At 37.4% G+C, this 20,586-nt stretch overlaps 2 long non-coding RNA genes across 2 annotated transcripts; both read right to left on the reverse strand.

Annotated features, from left to right (window-relative positions):
• Positions 1-2,673: 2,673 nt before the first annotated feature.
• LOC113879541 lies at positions 2,674-4,075 on the reverse strand. The gene is made up of 2 exons (XR_003507373.1): positions 4,028-4,075; positions 2,674-2,895 (listed from the first exon to the last, which is right to left on the reverse strand). It is a non-coding gene; the product is annotated as an uncharacterized LOC113879541 (long non-coding RNA).
• A 9,738-nt stretch (positions 4,076-13,813) lies between these two features.
• On the reverse strand, positions 13,814-17,569 carry LOC113879537. Its single transcript, XR_003507368.1, has 4 exons — positions 17,421-17,569; positions 16,566-16,659; positions 15,481-15,593; positions 13,814-13,937 (listed from the first exon to the last, which is right to left on the reverse strand). It is a non-coding gene; the product is annotated as an uncharacterized LOC113879537 (long non-coding RNA).
• Between the last annotated feature and the right edge of the window lie 3,017 nt (positions 17,570-20,586).

A 20,586-nucleotide genomic window follows, 5' to 3' on the forward strand; every position in this document is an offset into this window, starting at 1 on the left:
TTTGGCTACGTTGCCCACAATGGCAGCTTCGTGGATCTTTCTGAGGTCTTTGTCTCGGATGCGGTATCCTGGCTGGAAGTTGATTCCATGACCGCTGTCTCTCACCGGGTTGATGGAGGAGCCAAAGGGCGACACACCGTTCTTACTCCTGAAGCCAAAACTCTTCTTCATCGCAGAGCCTACGGACTCCAAACACATCTCACCTCTCCCTTGGCTCTTCACAGTCCCCTAAACCCAACACGAGCACTACAGGTAAGCCAGAGCCATCTGCCACAACCTCCAAGCTGGGAAGCTCAACGGTTTGGAAGCTTTCATCCCAGGATGATCGTCGCAAAGCAACACCTCTAAACACATTGCCCATGCACACAGAGGCCTGGTGTGTCAGCCCAGTGCTCATATGCAAGAACTGTAAGTTCATTTCCTGAAAGAAACAAACAATATCAATAAACCCTTACCTAAACTAAGAAGGAAAGAGAGGAAACTGAAATATAGAAATGAAAGTGACATTATAACTGTATAACTGTCAAAATAACTATAGTATCCAAAGCAATCTATAGATTAAGTGCAATTTCTATCAAATTACCAATGGCATTTTTCATATAACTGGAACAAAAAATTTTACAGTGTGTATGGAAACAAAAGACCCCAAATAGACAAAGCAATCTTGAGAAAGAAAAGCAAGAGCTGACAGAATCAGGTACCCTGACTGCAGACTACTCTGCAAGCTTCAGTAATCAAAACACAGTACTAGCACAAAAACAGAAATATATTGAATGATCAATATAACAAGACAGAAAGTCCAGAGAGAAACCTACTTACGTACCTGTGGTCAATTAATCTAGGATAAAGGAGGCAAGACTATACAAAGGAGAAAAGACAGCCCCTTCAATATTGGTGCTGAGAAAACTCAACAGCTACATGTATAAGAAGGAAATTAGAATGCTCCCTAACATCATACATAAAAATAAACTCAAAATGGAATAAATACCTAAATATAAGACAGGTCCTGTAAAACTCAGAGGAGAATACAGGCAGAACACACTCTGACATAAATTACAGCAGGATCTTTTTTCATCCACCTCTTAGAGTAATGAAAATAAAAACAGAAATAAGCAAATGGGATGTAATTAAACATAAAAGCTTTTGCACAGTGCAGGAAATTGTAAACAAGACAGACCACAACCCACAGAATATTTGCAAATGATGCAATTGACAAGGTATTAATCTCCAACATATTCAAACAGCTCAAAGAACTCAATATCAAAAAGCAAACAACCTGATCAAAAAAATGAGTATAAGATCTAAATACACATTTCTGTAAGGGACACCTACAGACAACCAAAAAGCACATTAGGGATGCTCAGAAAGGATGCTCCACATCACTAATTATTATAGAAATGCAGAAATACTATAATAAGGTATCATTTCACACCAATCAGAATAGCCACCTTCAAAAAATACACAAATAATAAATGCTGGAGAGAGTGTGGAGAAAAGGGAATCCTTCTACACTGCTTATGGAATGCAACGAGGTACACCCACTGTAGAAAACTCTATAGAGGTTGCTATAAAAACTAAATATAGAGTTGCCATATGATTCAGCAATCTCAGTCCTGGGCATATATCTGGAGAAAACCATAATTCAAAAAGGTACATGCACCCCAATGTTCACTGCAGAACTATTTACAATAGCCAAGACATTGAAGCAACCTAAGTGTCCATCAACAGAAGAATGGATGAAGAAGATGCAGTACACACACACACACACACACACACACACACACACACACACCGAAAATGGAATATTACTCGGCCATAAAAAGAAATAATAATGCCATTTGCAGCAACACACATGGATCTTGAAATTACAACACTAAGTGAAGTAACTCAGACAGAGAAAAACAAGTATCACATCACTTACATGTGGAATTTAATAAAAATAAACTTATTTACACAACAGAAACCAACTCAAAAGATCTCAAAATCAAATTATCATTATGAAAGGGGAAACATGAAGGGAAGGACAAGTTAGGAGATTGGGATTAACATATACACACTATTTTCTAGTAGTCATGTATGGATATGAGAGTTGTACAATAAAGAAGTCTGACTGCCAAATAATTAATGCTTTTGAAGTGTGGTGTTGGGAGTAGACTCTTGAGAGTCCTTGGACTGCAAGGAGATTAAACCAGTCAATCCTAAAGGAAATCAATCCTGAATATTCATTGGAAGGACTGATGTTGAGGCTGAAGCACCAATACTTCAGCTACTTGATGTGAAGAGCTGACTCATCAGAAAAGACCCTTATGCTGGGAAAGACGGAAGGCAGGAGGAGAAAGGGGACAACAGAGGACGAGAGTGTTGGATAGCATCACCAACTCAATGGGCATGAATTTGAGCTAACCCCACAAGATAGTGGAGGACAGAGGAGGCTGGCGGGCTGCAGTCCATTGGTCGCAGAGTCGGACACAACTGAGTGACTAACACTTTCACTTTGAATATGGAAAACTTAGTGTTGGTTTTTAAATCGCTTAAGTTAGCTGCAGAGAAAATACTTAGTATCAAAAGTACTTAGATACTACTGTTTAAAAGTAGTATTAATACTACTTAAAAGTAGTATTTTTAAAATGCCATATAAATTTTCATCATACACACAAAAATATTTCCCTTTAATAAAGATTTTATCATCATGTTTAATGAGAAACAACTAAAATGTCATGAAAACAGTCCAGAAGGGAAATTTTTACTATTTATCTTTCAGATCATATATTTTTTTCTTCAAAATCTGTACATATTCTTGTGATGTTTTCAAAAGCAGGTCCTGAGACATATTTGACCCATCTGTAGCTCCTAGAGAAGACAATCCACAGGACTCAGATTCAAATTCAGCAGCAGCTGGAAAGAAAAGGGATTACATTCTTTATCTAAAATACTTGAGCTAACTCAGTATTAGTAAAAAAAGAAAAAAAAAACTGAGATATTTCTAAGTGCTCTGAAAAATAAAACATATCTATAAATGACAGAAAACAAAATACAAGATTACAATTATATAATCAGCCCACGGTCCCACACATGGCTGAGTATCAGAGCTTCTGGCTTTCTCATTCTTCATTCATTTACTCAATAACTGTCAACTAAGGTGCTGTGACAAACACTGGAATTACAAGATGAAGGTGACCCAGTCACCCCGAGAAATGATAATGCCATAAACTGTAAAAATAGATGAACAGACAATTTCCATATGGTGTCATAAATACTAAGACAGATATACAAGATGGTACAAGGAACACTCAGAAGGGACGGCCGGCTTAGTGTCAATACTGCCAGCTTTTTGGCGGAGGTGCTATGGAAGTAGCTACCTGAAGGACAGTAAAAAGTACAAGAGTCAGAGGGGAGAAGCACGTACAAAGATCAGAGGTGAGGAAATGAATCTGTGGGATCCTACACAGTCTGCCTGGTTAGATGCACAGCTAAGGGGCAGAATAAGGTGGTAAAGAGATAAGGCCAACTACTTTGGAAGGACCCAAATTGATGCAGGTGTTTGGAGCTTTTCCTGAGGGCAAGAGATAAACTAGTGACAAAGTCAATGACACAGAAATTATAAAGTCACCCACCAAGTGACAGCTACACAAACATAATTGCTTGAGTCTGGGTGTTCTAGCCTTAACCACTACCAGACACTTGAGACATTGATTAACTCCATGCTTTCTGAGAATGGTCTCAGGGTGCAGATGGACAGTTCCACAGCGATGGCAGTAGTAGAGAAAGGATACAGCCAGAAATAAATAGAATTACATAGACCTTTTGAGATTTTTTTAAACTATGGAACATGATGAATAAATGAGGAAGAAGAATATTTTTCACTATGACTGCTCATGCTTTCACATTTTTCATTTGCTATGTATAAGAAAAAAAATATTTAACATAGCATCTGTTATCCAAACCATGGAAAGAGATGTCATTTTTTGTTTACAGTGTATTTCAGAAATCAATGTCTAAATTTAATTCATACATTTTGGCAACATACCTTCTCTTAGTTCTCTAGTTATACTCCTGTCCAACTCTTGCCGCATCTAAAATAAGTCAAATATTATTTATCTTTAAGTTAAGCAAGAGATATTATCATAGGAATGTTATACAGCTTACTAAATGTGACATTTAAATAATACTTTTAGAGACTAGACCTAACTTGAAGATTACTTAAGTAGAAAAATAATCACATAAATAAAAGAAAATGAATTCCTACTTATTCTGCTGATAGATAACAGAGAACATATATATGGAACGTTAATCTGATAAAAAGTACAATAAATATCAGTCTATCAAGTACACATAATTTCAAAGAATTAGAGAATGACCCATGATCCTAGGAATGACCCACATGATTACTATCTTCTCCCCTTAACAGCTCCTGCCCTAAATACATACTTCTGAGACCTTTATTTTGATTTCTAGGTGAGGATCCTGTTCAAATGGAGGAAGTAGTTTGAGTTGAATGTTATTAAGGAGAACACACCTGCAATTTTCTTTAAACTTTTCCATTTAACAAAAACACAGAAAGGTGAGAAAATTATACATAAGAATAAAATGTACCAGCAAGTTTTTATTCTAAAGGCATTTAGTGAGAAGGATTAACACATAACTGTTAGTTTCTGAACTATGTCCCATAGAAGGGGAAGGTCCCACAGGGGTCACTGCAGGGTCGAGGAACTGAGAAGTCACAAGTGCAGGACCCCTGGCCACTCCTTTGGCTAAAAGGCTTTATACTTGTCTCTGTTTTATATAATATGGTTCCACACAAATTTTTTTTTAAGAAAGGTAGTTTTCCTTGGAAAAAAAAAAAAAAGACTTTTTTTAAAGGTATGAGAGTCATGATTTAGGCAAAGTACGTAATTCTACAAAAGAAGAAAGCCAATGACTTTCTTTTTTTTTTTTTTTCTTTTTTTTTTTTTTCTTTTTTTTTTTTTTTATTTCAGATATACACATGCTCCCCATCCTGAACCCTCCTCCCTCCCAACCTCCCCATACCATCCCCCTGGGCCTTCCCAGCGCACCAGCCCCAAGCATCCAGCATCGTGCACTGAACCTGGACTGGCATCTCGTTTCATACATGATATTTCACATGTTTCAATGCCATTCTCCCAAATCTTCCCACCCTCTCCCACAGAGTCCATAAGACTGTTCTATACATCAGTGTCTATTTTGCTGTCTCGTATACAGGGTTATCGTTACCATCTTTCTAAATTCCATATATATGTGTTAGTATACTGTATTTATGTTTTTCCTTCTGGCTTACTTCACTCTGTATAATAGGCTCCAGTTTCATCCACCTCATTAGAACTGATTCAAATGTATTCTTTTTAATGGCTGAGTAATACTCCATTGTGTATATGTACCACAGCTTTCTTATCCATTCATCTGCTGATGGGCATCTAGGTTGCTTCCATGTCCTGGCTATTATAAACAGTGCTGCGATGAACATTGGGGTACACGTGTCTCTTTCCCTTCTGGTTTCCTCAGTGTGTATGCCCAGCAGTGGGATTGCTGGATCATAAGGCAGTTCTATTTCCAGTTTTTTAAGGAATCTCCACACTGTTCTCCATAGTGGCTGTACTAGTTACTGAGTCCAGAGTCCTATGCCAGCTACTTCCTCAGATTAAGAAAAAACACATGGATTTTTAATATAATGCAGAGGAAATGAATATGTAAAACCTTCTTACATAGTTCAATAATGCTTGTGGCATGACATGACATAGTAGCTTTCTAACTAAATCATGTTTTAAAGGCGAGAACAAGAATAAATTATTGTCAAACTCCTATAAGTAGCAGTCAGTTGATATAGTTAATTTATAAAGCATACATTTTTAAAAAACAAATGACAGGGAACTTGAAGGAGAAAAGTTTCAAGGTGAGGACTTATACTCCTACCCTCCTTATGAGAGGTGAGGAGATTTACCTAACCAGTGAGTTTGGGAGAAGAGTTTGCTTGGTTCCAAATCTCTACTTTGAAAAGATGTGCCCATAGCACCATGAACTTGGGTGTGCAGTAGGCAGCCTGTGTCTGGGACAGGGGTCAAGCATTTGCTTCCTCCTCTTAGGCCTGCGTGGGGAAGTGTCTGACTTGGGATGAAGTGTTTGGAGGCCCGCTGTAACTGCACAGCTAAAGCACGTCCTCCAGTTTCACAGCTCTCAAGTACTAAGACCCAATGTAGATGCAGTGCTGTCAAAGAAACCTTAATTGCTCTCCTACGATGGCAAGAAGCCAAATGAGAAAACAGATTGAGACTGCATTTAACAAGGGCTACTTTTCCATACATCACAAACATCAGGAAAACACCATTAAAACTATAAACCTGTGTGCACTTACTGAAATGGATATTTTAATCACAATGATTCAACAGTGAAAACTGGTTGCAATTTAAAGACTCCCTATCATTGCTATCTTAGATACCACGCATCCAGGTGATGTCAAGATAGAGATAAAGTGAGCTTCATTTATAATGTTTAAATGTTTGAATTAACTACAAATCTAGAAATATTCTAGAAATTCTCAGCAAGATTTTTTTTTAAATTTTAAATAAAAAATGCTATAGGTAAAAAAGCAATTAAAGAAAATGAAAAAAAATGTCATTTTTGTAAGAAACGACAAAATGTTTGTAAGAAAATGACAAAAAATGTTAAGCCAAAACTAGAAATTAATGTTTTGGTTTAGTATTTTAAGTTTATTTAATACATAAAAAGGATTTACCTAGGATTCCTTTAAACAAAAAGCATCCATATGTGGTTAGTGTTTAGATGCCAGTGATTCACTTATGCTTAGAGGTAGAAAAACTTTGTTGGGTACAGCAGAGCTTGGAAATGATTATGAACCATTGCCAACTGAAATCAATGAGAAAGGAAGTGAAACATCTGAAAGAAAACTTTTGGATACTAGGCAATAAGATTTCATTTCTAAAGTAGAATTTAAACACAGCTTTTCAAGAAATTTAATAATTTAGTAAGTATCTCTTAAAATCAAGAACTCTGGGACAAAAAAATCATAACATTTCTGTCTCCTTTATTAGCACAGCTAATTATGGCTTTTACTTAGTGTGCATTAAGTCAAATAAACAACTCAGAAGTTCACTAAATTAAAAACAAGGATCAATCGTATCAGAAATCTGAAACCCAGTGGAAAAAAGATAAGAGGACTAACCTTGGTCAAGTAAGTCTCCATGCTGTTATTCTAAGGGCGTGGAATTGTAGTAGAAAAACCTACCTTTGATCTTGGAGTAAGATTTCCATTGAGCACTAAAGGATTATTGAAATTTCCAACACAAGGGGGGCTCCAGCACTGGCCTTGTGCTAAGAGTGCTGAGTAAAGATTTGTTCTGCTCTTTCTCCACCTCAAGTTTGGTGCTGATCACTGCCAGCTTCTCATGAGTCCTGGGGAAGATGGAAAACACCAACTTAATGATTTGCATTTTTAAAGTTGCCATATAGTAAATGGAATTCCCAATAAACTGTTTGAACACTGACAACACAGAGCAGACCTCCTGTAAACAATGATAGCTGTAACCTTGCTCTAAAGAAGTACACATGTGTCTAGGGCTCCTCAAGTAACAAGTCACAGTTGGGAGAGGAGAGAAAGGGCATCAGAGAGAAAGGGAGGTGGCCTCACAGTGACACTTGGTGCCCTCTGGGACACACCTGCCTCCAGGAAACAGTTCAGGGATGAAGAAACACCCCATCCCACAAAGCCACTTTCAAGCATTTGCTTTCACCACCCTTGTATACACGTTTCACTCATGACCTCGGAGAAATTAAGCTTTTGCCTCTGAGGAATCATCTAGAGTCACAATCTAGAGGGAAGGACAAGAAAGTCAATGGGTGATTGAAAAGAGCTAAAACAGCCCCAGGAACAATTACAAGTATCCCCTGCTTTTCCAAAGTTCACTTTATGTTACTTCACTTCTAGGAAAGGCCTAACTCAGCATCTGTTTTTGATAATAAAAAAAAAAATTTTTTTTTGAAGAGAATTTTTGATTTCCTATAAAAAGGTTCAGTGTACGTTTTACAGTGAGAGGCATCGCACTCCCCAAGCAGGGAGACTGGCCCCACTGAACTCCTTCCCTGGAAGCCACACCCCACATCTCAGTGTCAAGTCACTACAACCCTGAACCCTATCTGGGAGCACCTGTGCTTCACTTGTGCATATTCATTTTAGGCTTCAAGTAGCAGAACGTGCCCTCGGGTGCCTGCTTCTTTGCTGTATGCTGTTTTGGCTTATGAAAGGCTTCCCAGGAATGCTCTGCTTTCAGACAGTGGGGAAACCTGGACTAGGCACTGGAGGTGCCATCTGCCCTTTCCATCCTCCACACCCCACCTCAGTCAGGTCGCCATACTATTTCTAGCCACTCTGAATTATCCTGTCTTTCACTCCTGTGTTAATTGCCCCCAATTTCACAAGCATGCCTTTATGCAGTGTGCTGCTGCTGCTAAGTCACCTCAGTCGTTTCCGACTCTGTGTGGTAAAACTTAGAAGGACACTGTATTAATAGTTTGTCTTAGCCCACCCTCTAGCAGTGACCATCTAGTTAGCTTTCACTTCCTACTAATCTCATGAACTGTGCTTTATAAAAATTAGGCTTTAGAGACAAATTAATGAACTAAATTTACTTTCTGTGTTTTGACTTACTTGTCTAGTTTACCTTCCAATGACTTTCTAACTTCTAGTTCTACTAGGTAGAGTTGCTTATATTTTTCCAACTCTGCTTTTTTAGAATCTTCTTGCAAAGTTTTCACCTTGGAGAGTTCAGATTCCAAGTCTTTAATTCTGAGTTCCATCTGACTTCTTATGGAAGCATTATTCTTCTCTTGTACCTGCTCTAAGTTCTCCCGAGAGGTGCTTGTATCTAAGGCAAATTTTAAAAGATAACATTTTAAAAATAATCATTAACCTGGAAAATGATATTTGTTCCCTTTAGTTTTGAGTCAGTGATTCAGAAAGCAATTTTAAAGGTTAAAAAAAGCAGAAGTTTAAAACAACTATCATCAATGTGAAGTGAATTATATGAAAATTATAAAATTAAAGTGGAATTATTGTTATAGTGGTGCTTATATAACCTGATAATTCAAAGAACAAGAGGATCAACTTAAAATTTTAAAAATTGAACAAGACAACTTAAAAATAATTCAAGAGGATGGTACCAGTTCTAAGCCACAATATTTTCTTTTCCTCCTAGTAGTCTTGTTTTATACCAATTGGTCTTATAAATGAAAGGATTCTCTAGTGAGAATCATTCTGATAGGTCAATTTGGTGATAACTGTGATGGAAATGGAAATATTTAAAGGGAGAAACAAGTGTCCCCTTCCTTCCAGAAAACTACCAGATCAATTGCTCTAAGGCAAGTAGAGGAAACACATAAGCTGTATAGATCCAAAACATACTTTACAATGAGATGAATTCAAGCACATGACAGATGAACAAATTAACCTGCAAAAATAGGTTGACTTCCTTTAATTTCTCTATGAGATCCTGTCTCACCCTTTCTTCAATCTCCCATTTATACTGCTCTACTTGACTGTGTTCTATCATATTCATTTCTATATGGCTTCTGAGGTTCACTACTTCTTGCTCCAACTTCTTTTTATTCTTCTCTAGTTTTTCACATTCCTTTGCATTCCTTTCATAGATAATAACTCCTCTCGAAGAACTTAATTTTTTTTTTTTTTTGCATCCAGGTGCAGACCTTTTGAAGATGCAGTTTCCAGCTCTGCTGTAAGATCATCAATCTGCAAGAATAAAACAATACTGTTTGGTAATGAGGCAAGTGGACTGAGCACAGCCTAACTCAAACCCAGGATCAAATAGATATGATGGTATCTGTATTGTAGAATGTAGGACCAGGGATTACTCAGAGAATCAAGAAAGAAGTTCAAACCACCAAGAATCACAACATATACTCTTCACTGTAATAATCTTTGTCACACAACATTTGCACTTGATTTTACACTCTTTTCTATTTTTTCTCCATAAAATGACTACAAGTCACCTCTTAGTAGAATGTCTGTTACTCCTTCCCCCCATCTTAATGCCCCGTGATTTAAAGAAGTTTGAGGGATACTGTATTGAGTTATCCAGAACTGAGTTAATAAACACTTCCCAAAAGAAGATTGTGAAAATAAGACTCTCATTAATAAATCTTATAAATATGGATTCTAATCCCATAAGTCTTTTTCTGAACTATGAATGGTTTTTGCTAATTTGAACTGCATTCCAAAGAAAAATAATTCAAAAGGTTAAAGAAATTCCATTTCCTAATAGCTTAGTGAGATGACCCATACATTTTTCTGAACAACAGCAACAAAAAAAATGCCTCATTTTTGTAACCATTTGTTACTTTTCACAGAACAGAACATACCAAACAAAACAACAAACAAAATTTGCAGGGAATTTCAGTGACACCGAGTTGCAAAGAAATTTCCTTTAGACAGAATGATTACTCGGTAAGTTGAGGTGAGTAGAGGTGGTGGTATTGAAACTGTCTACAAATTCTTTGACACTTTTCTCTGAAATTCCCTCCCCTTAAATATGTGCTGGCCTCAGTAACTGATTTCTACTGGACAGAGTCTGGGGAAACTGACTTTTGCTCTGTGGGAAAGCCCACACTTAGCATCAGTCACTACACTGCGAAGAAGCCCAAACCACACACTGAACACCTTGTCAGTAGCCCCACTGACCGCCCCCAACTAGTGCCCCATCCAAAAGCCAGCTCCAATTGCTAGACATGTGCATGAACTAATCTTCAGATGACTCTGGTCCCCACCTTCACGACATCTCAGCTGATGCCGACTGGAAAAGAAATGTGCTGGCCTCACTCACTGAGCTTTGCCCCAACACAAATTATTGAACAAAGTAAATGCTCTTTTGAGCCACTAGGCTTTGACTTGCTTTATTATACAATTTGCTGGCAATAAATACCTGGCACAGATACTGATATTAAAAATGCCATTAAAAAAGAACTAAAAGATGTGAGAATGCCTTTCAACCTGGAGGTAGGTGAGATCTGAATGGATGCAGAGAAAGAAATGAAAACCCAAAGGGCTTCATGACATTGTAAACTGAATCCTGATGGCCCTTAAAGAGGCTGCTGGTGACAGCTTCTAGGCAAGAGAAGAAAACTGAAACACAAGGAAAAGGAGACTCTTGTTATGAACCAGCTGAAAGTAACATCAATGAGAGGGATAAGCTATCAAAAAAAAAGGGGGGGGAGGGGACTAATAAATATAAAGGAACCAGTATTAATTATATTTGGGTTCAATATCTGTTATCTCCTTTACAGCATCTCCACATGTCCAGTGGTCACATGATGCTAAAAGAGAGAAACTGCTTCTGGGCTAAGATCAAATCTAGGGTGCGGCCAGGAAAATATGGTCTAAAGGTGAAGCCTGTAGACTGTAAAACCCTTCATTAAGACCCTGGAAAGACTTAAGGTGGTCCCTCAAATTCCTTTAAAGATCTTATGGGCATAAGAATTTTAAAGGCATCATCCTCCAAAGCTTCACAAGAAGCCCAAGGTTCAGGGCTTCTCTCAAAAAAGATTTGTGAGGGTAGCCTCTCCAATGATGTGAACCCCAATCCAGTTCAAAGGACACTAAAAGCTTTAAAGAGAACCTTGGGAGCAAAAAAAAAAAAAGTGCTTGGCCTAACAGAGACCAAGACATATAAATGAGAATAGGCCTTTGGGATTTTCTTAGAAGTTCAATAAAGAGGAAGCTGGCTTAAGAAACATGACCCAGCTACAGACAGAGGTCATTTCTTATGAAAAGGACAGCACACTGAGCTCAGAGGGTAGAGCAAATGAGAAGCACTCCTATGGGTAGGACCAAGTCCTCATCAAAGGGCTGGCAGGACCAAACTGGACCTCAGAGCTGCTATGGACTACGGTGCCTCCCGTTTCCCATTTCTGAACACAGAATGGTGGGGGTGTGGGTGGCAGATAACTTGTCCCTTTAGTTATCAAGTCACACTCTAGAAATCACACCAAGAACCCTCATTTGCTTGTGCCACCTGTACCTGATGAAGACAGTAAGACCCATACTTGAGCCTGGGCCTGACACTGTTAACAACTGAGACTTGTGAGGGAACGGGTAGGGCAAAGGGTATTTTTAATTGGGAGGAATATAAAAAATTGTGGCCAGTGAGTAACTGTGCTAGTTTTTAAATGTACCCATTCATTTTAAAAACTTTATTCTGTAAAAAATGGTAGAATATAGGCCAAGTATAAGTGACTTGCTCCTATTGAACAGAAGATGATGAAAATGATGCTGTGTGAACTGCAAAGCGAGGTTAGACAAGGCAGCAGAGCTTCTGCCTGGCTCTCAACCTGGGAACCAGGCTCCATGTTGTGAGTAGGGCCAGGCTGAAAACAGAGCCTAGGTGTTCAGGGTAGGTGTTTCACTTGTCTGCCTTCACCAAAGTCCAGCCAACCACAGACACCAACTATCAGACATGGGCATGAACACACCTTCACCCGATTCCAGCCCCCAGCCCTCGAGCTGCCCCACCTGAAGCCAAGGGGATGAGAAGACAGCCGTCCTGGCCACCTTTTCCTAAGTGTAGATTTTGAACGAAACCAATGTTATTTATTGAAGCCACTAAACTTAAAGCTGATTAGGAAAAACCAGAAAAATGGATTTTTGAAAAAGAGAAAATAAAGAAACATAACTTAAATGCAGGTAGAAACTGGTCTCCTATAAAGTGGAATATAATAAAAGGTGAGATTTTTAATGACAATGTTGATGAGAAGAAGCATATAACTAGAAGGAAGACTTAAGAACTATTCAGGAAGAAGTTTTTTTAGGGTTCCCTTCAATTACAATTTCTTACAAATAGGCAGGTGTGACTCCTTACAATTTCTGCTCAAGTTTGAAAGCAATGAAGACTAGTAAGCAATGAGACATATGATTTGTACTATAAGAAATAACTAGAAATAGTTTCATTACCAAAATCAGACTTTTGACCTCATCTCAATTTACTAAAATTCTAAAAGAGATGGGTAGCTTTGAGTAGTTACTAATCTAGAACTCAATCTTCATTGTCTCTCCTCAGAGAGAGAAATAAAACACCACGAGATGCCACTTCATACTTGCTAGGATGGCTGTACTCACAGAGACAGGTAATGGCTAGTGTTGACAGGAATGTATAGAAATGGGAACGTTTTACATACTTTGAATAAAAATATAAAATGATGCAGCCATGCTGGAAAACAGTATGGCAGGTCCTCAAAAGGTTAAACATAGTTGCTGTGTAATACAGCAATTCTATTCATAACTGTACTCCCAAAAGAAATGAAAAAATGTGTTCACACCACAGTCAGGGAGTGGAGTCATGGTTCCCTCAGGCTGGGAAGATCAGGAAGGGAAAACTGGCACCCTTCTTTGGAGGGTGATGAAAATGTTCTAACGTGGTAATGCCTGTATAACTCTTTAAACACAATAAAGTTACTGAACTGTACAGTTTAAATGAATGAACTGCATGGTATGTTCATTAGATTTCAACAAACCTGTCACCAAAAACAATGGATGCTTTGGGGTCATTAGTGCTGTGCTGCTGAGCTTCAGATCACCAGCCAGGGTTCAAGACAGAGAGAGTCAAGAGTGTGCCCTTTTTATCTCAAAATGATATAGGGAAAGCTGTCTTTTTACTGGTGTCCAACCTAAAAAATTAATAGACAAATCTGTGTTTCACTGCTGAAAGCATGGAATGATTTATATTTCCCCAAATTAAGTGATTAGGGGGTTCTAAACCTGATTAAAAATTACCTTCTGTTTTAGCATATTAATTTGAATATCCATTTCAGTTTGACTGGTTTTTAAATCTCCATGGAAACTAAGCTCTCCATTTTCATATTCATTTAACTTCCTTCTTGTCATTTTTAAGAGTTTCTTAAATCTGTAGAAATGTATAGAATAAGTAAATTCTTTAAGAGCAGATATTTAATAATTAAACAGATATATGTTCTATCAGATAAAACAAACAAATCTATAAATTATAATCCTTTCTCATTGTTTAAATTTAATATTCTTTGAAAGCATAATAACTAAATTCTAATCTTAGATAAATATTATGAAGAAAAATTTTATCACATTTAAATATACTGTGTGTGATATATGTAATATATGAGTTCTTATAAATAAGTTAATGTCAATTTTTAGCATGCTAGTGTGAAATATTAATTTATTATTAAATATTAATTATAAACCAGAGATCAGTATTTAAGCTAAAGATGAAGAGATATATGAATGTTTTTTGAAAAGACATAAGACACATTTGTTCCTACTGACCACAGCCTCTACAAAAAGAAAAGAAATTAGATATAAAAAACCAACAAGATTCTCACTCAAAATTGAAAAAAAAAGAAAAATCTTTGGAGCCTGAGTTAAGCGGGAAATAACCCAGGCTGAGAGTTTTAGAAGAAAGGAAATCAGAAGAGAGAGAGTGTGTTCCAGTCTCTTCAAGCTGTTTTAAGAGATGTAGAAATCTTGCCCAGCTCATTGTTAACAAAATGCAAAGCAATGTAGAGAAAATTAAAGGAGAAAAATATTAATAAGAATCAGAGAAGAACCTTGTGTATAATCATCCCTTAGCATCCACAGAGGACTGGTTCAAAAATCCCCCAACACTCCGTGGATACAAAACCAACGGATGCTCATGTCTCCCTAAGCACATCTCCCCTATACTTTCAGTCATCCCTAGATCACTTAGATTATCTAAAACAATGTAAATGCTTTGTAAATAGTTATAAATACAGTGTAAACACTATGGAAATAGTTGCCAGTTTGAGACCAATCCAAGTTTTGCTTTTTGGAACTTTCTCAAATTTTTTTTCCCTGAATACTTTTGATCTTGGGTTGGCTGAATCTGTAGATGATGAGAGTTAACCATACTCAGCAAAAAAAACAGAAGCAGCTTTTTATCTTACTGATCAAAACATGGTCATTAATTTTGTTATTCTTTAAGTTACACATAGATTTTTGTATGTACATTTTATAACTAAAATTTTGGGGCAAAAAGAAAATATAAGCCAAATCAAGATACTTTTTAATGTTGTTCGACAATAACACAGGTAGGTTTTTAGATAATAAACTACTTGAATGATGAAGGGAAGGAACACTATTAAAAGAAGGCAGGATTACCAAAAAGAACAAAGATACTTTGCAGAAGTAAAAATTCAGCATAGATGATGAGGAAGAGAGTGACATTACTATATGCAGAGGCACGGTTGTTACTGTTTCAGAAATCATTACAGATAAGTATAACACTGCTGCACTCAAAAACATTTCAGATTGTGCTGACTTTCCACAGTAAACTTTGAAATGGGATAATGTGTTTAATTATGAAAATACACATAAAAAATGAATTTGTGTCTAAGGTTTTAAATAAAATAAAATTATACTTTTATTCATAGTTGCGATTATCAGAAATAAAATCTTACCCAGTAATCTCTTTTTCTAACTCACTGTTTTTCTTCTTTTCTTGGTCCAAGCTATTTTCCAGAGATTGTTTTAATTCAATGCATTTCTTTAATTGTTCCTTTTCATCTTCAGACTTAGAAAAAAACAATTTAATAAAATTATTTTTAAACATCTAGAGAGACTTATTCTTTCTTAAAAATATTATTTCTCATGAGTTCACAAGTTAATATGAATTTATAGCAAACACAGGTTTTAAACCTGATTGATGCCAATAACAGATTTCAAAATTGATAACTTTTCTTAAAACAACTTAAAAGGATTTTTCATTTCATCATTTTTTCTGGAGTTTAAATCGCCAACATTTATTTGTTAAAAATAGACACTTTTACACATAAAATACTAAATGTTAATGAAAGTTTTTTTTAAGACTGCCTATTTACATTTTACTTTCTAGAGATAATCTAAAATAATTTTCATCAATGGTTCAAGATATTCTAGGTTTTGTTAAGTCACACCTTACTGAAATAATCTTTGAAAAATTCCCATGTAACCCCCATCTCTTAAAAAAAAAAAATCCAACAAATGAAAAATACAGTCATTCAGAAAAATGGTTCTATGCAGACATAGTGTTCATTCTTAATGAAGAGAACAAACTACAATAGTTAAAATGATTCATTCTCAAAAATCTCACAGAAAGATCTGGATTACAAAAGAAACTCAAAATTCTCAATCAAATCATTACTCAAATTACTAGACTCAAATAGATGTTTGTGTACCAATGTTCAAAGCAGCATTATTAACAATAATCATAAGGTGGAATTTCATTGACAGATGAATGAACAAACAAAATGTGGTCTATATAAAATATTGCTTTTGGACTGTCACAATTTTTTAAATTAAAATCTTACTATAAAAATCATTAATTTTATGCATTCAGTCGACTTCTTCTATAGAGGAATCACAGTACTAGTAGCAAGCAGTATCAATAAAAATACAATAAGCTAATCAATGAGACTTTTCATATTGTCCAAAATATTCTTATATTTTACTAGTAAAAAAATTAAAATCCTTTCTCAGTATGACAGGAATTAAGAGGTTGACTTACCAATCTTGTACTTAACAGGTTTTTCTGAAGCTGTTCAATTTTGCCCACTTGCTTTTTGACTGTAGTCTGTAACTCGGCATTTTCAATTTCAAGCCTAAAATGCAGATTTTAAAATAATTATTCTCACACATAGGGTTTTTTTTAAGATTTTTTTTTTTTTGGACCTAGACCATTTTTAAAGTCTTTATCGAATTGACTGCAATATTGCTTCTGTTTTATGTTTTGTTTTTTTGGCTGTGAGGCACGTGGGGTCCTAGCTCCCCAATCAGGGATCAAACACACACCCTCTGCCTTGGAAGGCATAGTTTAACCCCTGGACTGTAACGGCATTCCTTCACACATAGATTTTTTAAATATCACACTGTTTTTGAACAAACATTTGCAGGTTCATTTACATAGGTTCTTAGAATTTTGAAAAGTAGATGATTTGGCAACTGTACTGTTTCTATTTGTGACTAATCGCCTTCCCTGGTGGCTCAGATGGTAAAGAATCTGCTGACAATGCAGGAGACCCAGGTTCGATCCCTGAGTCAGGAAGATCCCCTGGAGAATGGAATGGCAACCCACTCCAGGATTATTGCATGGAGAATTCCATGGACAAAGGAGCCTGGAAGGCTAGAGTCCATGGGGTTGCGAAGAGTCAGACATGACTGAGCGATTAAAACTTTCACTTTTCACTTGTGGATAATATGCAAAATATGGAAATAATGGGGGAAAATTATGCATCTCAAAACAGCTCAAAGCTGAAATGTTACACAGCTTCACGATAATGTGTTTATTATCACTATTGATCTGTTCTCATATTATACTGTTTATCTGCTTTATACTTATTTTCTATGCTGCTTTAAATCATACTTTTGGACGTGATCCTGTGTTTTCTCAGCACATCTCACAGCCTCTGTAAGTTGATCCTGTGCTTCTTGCAACCAAAAAAAAAAGAAAAAACAACTGTTTTAACTACTAATAACCTAGTAAATCTGCCATCATTGGTTTTTGTCTCTTTTGTCTGCTTATTGTTAACAGCTGCTTTCCTGCCATACAGCAGAAATGAGTTGTTACAACAGACACCTTACAGACCACAAAGTGAAAATATTTCCTGTCTGCCCTCTGCAGGTTACTGACCTCTCCACTGCACTCAAACACAACATCATCCATGTTTTAAATCAGATTTTCTCAAATAAACACACAAATTTATAAACTACTCAAATGAGGAAAGACAGAAAACTACCTTATGGTAAACAAAAAAAATTTTTTTTATCCAGGCTCCACATTGGCCATCACTTTAAACATCCACATATGTAAATGACCACAGATCTTCCAGTGGTTATGAGCGCTAACACTGCTGTTGGTGAAAACAGGATGCTTCAGGAACTAGTGCGAGAGGTAGTAACTACACAGGAGCCAGAATGTGTGGGCCTGTGTCACAGTTCCATCAGTTCTAAGCTGTGTGTCTTGGAGCAAATCACTTAACCTTTCTGTATCTCAGTTTATCATAAAATGGAGATAATGGTAGCATCAATCTCAGTGGGATGTTTGGGCTACAGTCCAACAGCACGGCATTTCTGAGGGGAGGAAACAGTCCCAGGGAAGCTGAGGCACTCGCCAAAGACCCCAGAGCTTTCGACGGCACAGCCAGAACTGTGGCTGAGGACTCCCAGTGGCCAGGCCTCTTGATCCTGGCCTCTCTCACCAGGTACATGTGTGGAAAACTAGACTCAAAACTATGCCTGAGGGTTTCCCTGGTGGCTCCGTGGTAAAGAATCCACCTGCCAGTGCTGGACACGCAGGTGTGATCCCTGCTATGGGAAGATCCCATATGCTATGGAGCCCGTGGCCACAACTGCCGAGCCTATGCTCTAGATCCTGGAAGACACAATGCCGAGCTCACATACTGCAACCACTGAAGCCCTTGAGCCTGTGCCCCACAAGAGGAGACACTAGAGTGAGAAGCCCCCACACCACTAGTTATGGCCCATGCTCACCCAAACTAGGGAAAAGCCCACACACAAAGACCCAACACAGCCAAAAATAAATACAATTGTTTTCCTTAAAAATGCATATCTGACAAATAATCTGTACTCAAGTTGTCCAAGAACACTAGAGCAAACAAGCCCATTCATAATTGGTAAAGATTGAAATAGACACCTGGCCACGGAGGGTATACTGATAGTAAACTATCCTACAGAAACATACGCAAGATACTGGTGGGATGCATGCACAGCCCCCTTTGGAAGACAGTCTGACAGTTTTTTTCAGTAACCACATGGGACAAGCACTGAATTCTATACATGACAAGTGGTGGAAGCCAGGTGTCTTACCATTGGAATGGGAAGTTATGGAGAAACGAAAGGAAAGGTTCCAAGATCCATGGAGACATCATCACAAATCACCTTTAACTGAATATGTTCAAAGGCAAGCTGGAATACATGTATATATTTCCGAGTATTGTCAGCTGAGTATCTTTAGCTCCTACATGTATGTTTTACATAATATTCTCTAATGAAAGGGAACAGGGAATGTTCCTGGTGGTCCGGTGGTAAAGGATCTGCCTACCAATGCAGGGAACACGGGTTCATTCCCTGGTGCTAGAAGATTCCACATGGTCAGGGGCATCTAAGCCCCCATACAACTACTGAAGTACTTGCATGCTCCAGAGCCCAAGTTCTGCAACCAGAGAAACTGCTGCAATGAGAAGCCAGGGCACGGCCACTAGAGGGCAGCCTCTGCTCACTACAGCTAGACACCTAGCACCAAAGACCCAGCATAGTCAAAAATAATTCAATGTTATAAGTCTTATGGACTCTGTGGGAGAGGGAGAGGGTAGGGAGATTTGGGAGAATGACATTGAAACATGTATAATATCATGTATGAAACGAGTCGCCAGTCCAGGTTCGATGCACGATACTGGATGCTTGGGGCTGGTGCACTGGGACGACCCAGAGGGAGGGTACGGGGAGGGAGGAGGGAGAAGGGAGAAGGGTGGAGAGCACGGGTATACCTGTGGCGGATTCATTTTGATGTTTGGCAAAACTAATACAATATTGTAAAGTTTAAAAATAAAATAAAATTTAAAAAAGAAAAAAAACAAAAAACAAAATAAAAGGACAGAAGTTCTTTGAATAAATGACTGAGATTAGGGGTGTGAGGTAGTAAATGTATGAGCCAGGATAATCTTAAAGTATGAGAAAGTAAAGAAAGTAAAGACAACCATCAAGCTGTCTAAACTGATAAAAATGAATGATTACACAGTTTTATCTGTATACACTAGCAAATAATAATCTGAAAAGGAATTTAAAAAAACAATTCCCTTTCAGTAATGTCAACATTAATAAAATACTTTGCCATGGATGTAACAAGGATGACAAGACTGGCACACATGAAATTATACACAATTGCTGAAAAATATCCTGAATACATGTACAGATATCCCATAGGGATGGAAAGACTTAAGATGGAAATACCATGGAATGCATCTTCAATCTGAAATGAAGATTCACTATGACTTGATCACTCAGAGCTTTTGTGTCATAAAGTTTTATTAAAGTATGAAAGAGATAGAGAAAGCTGCTGACACAGACTTCAGAGCAGGGCAGTAAGAGTACCCCCTGCTGGTCTTTAGCCAAATGTTATACAGCCACTAGCAGTCTGCTAAGGAAAGAAAGGCAATGTCTCAGAGAATGGCACCAGGCCCCTTACCCACAACATGCATTGAGATAACATTGGCAGCAGGTGAGTCATCCTGGGCCATAAAATGATTGACATGAATCTTGAAGAAAGGCAGATTTCCAGGCAAATATATCATTTCATTAACATAGATTAGGAGAACAAGGTATGAGTAAGACATACTGGTTTGTCAAGTCTGTTCTGAGCCTTTAGGAGGAACTGACCTGAAGACATAGTCTAGCGGAAATACATAGTATATTAACATAGCTTAAGAAAAACATTTCCTTATGAAAAAAAATGCATTGCTTAGCTCAAGATTTGAGAAAAGTTAAGTTCAGGTGGAGCCAGGAATTGTCAC

Source organism: Bos indicus x Bos taurus, chromosome 21 (assembly GCF_003369695.1).
Source record: "Bos indicus x Bos taurus breed Angus x Brahman F1 hybrid chromosome 21, Bos_hybrid_MaternalHap_v2.0, whole genome shotgun sequence".
In the NCBI taxonomy this organism is placed as follows: domain Eukaryota; kingdom Metazoa; phylum Chordata; class Mammalia; order Artiodactyla; family Bovidae; genus Bos; species Bos indicus x Bos taurus.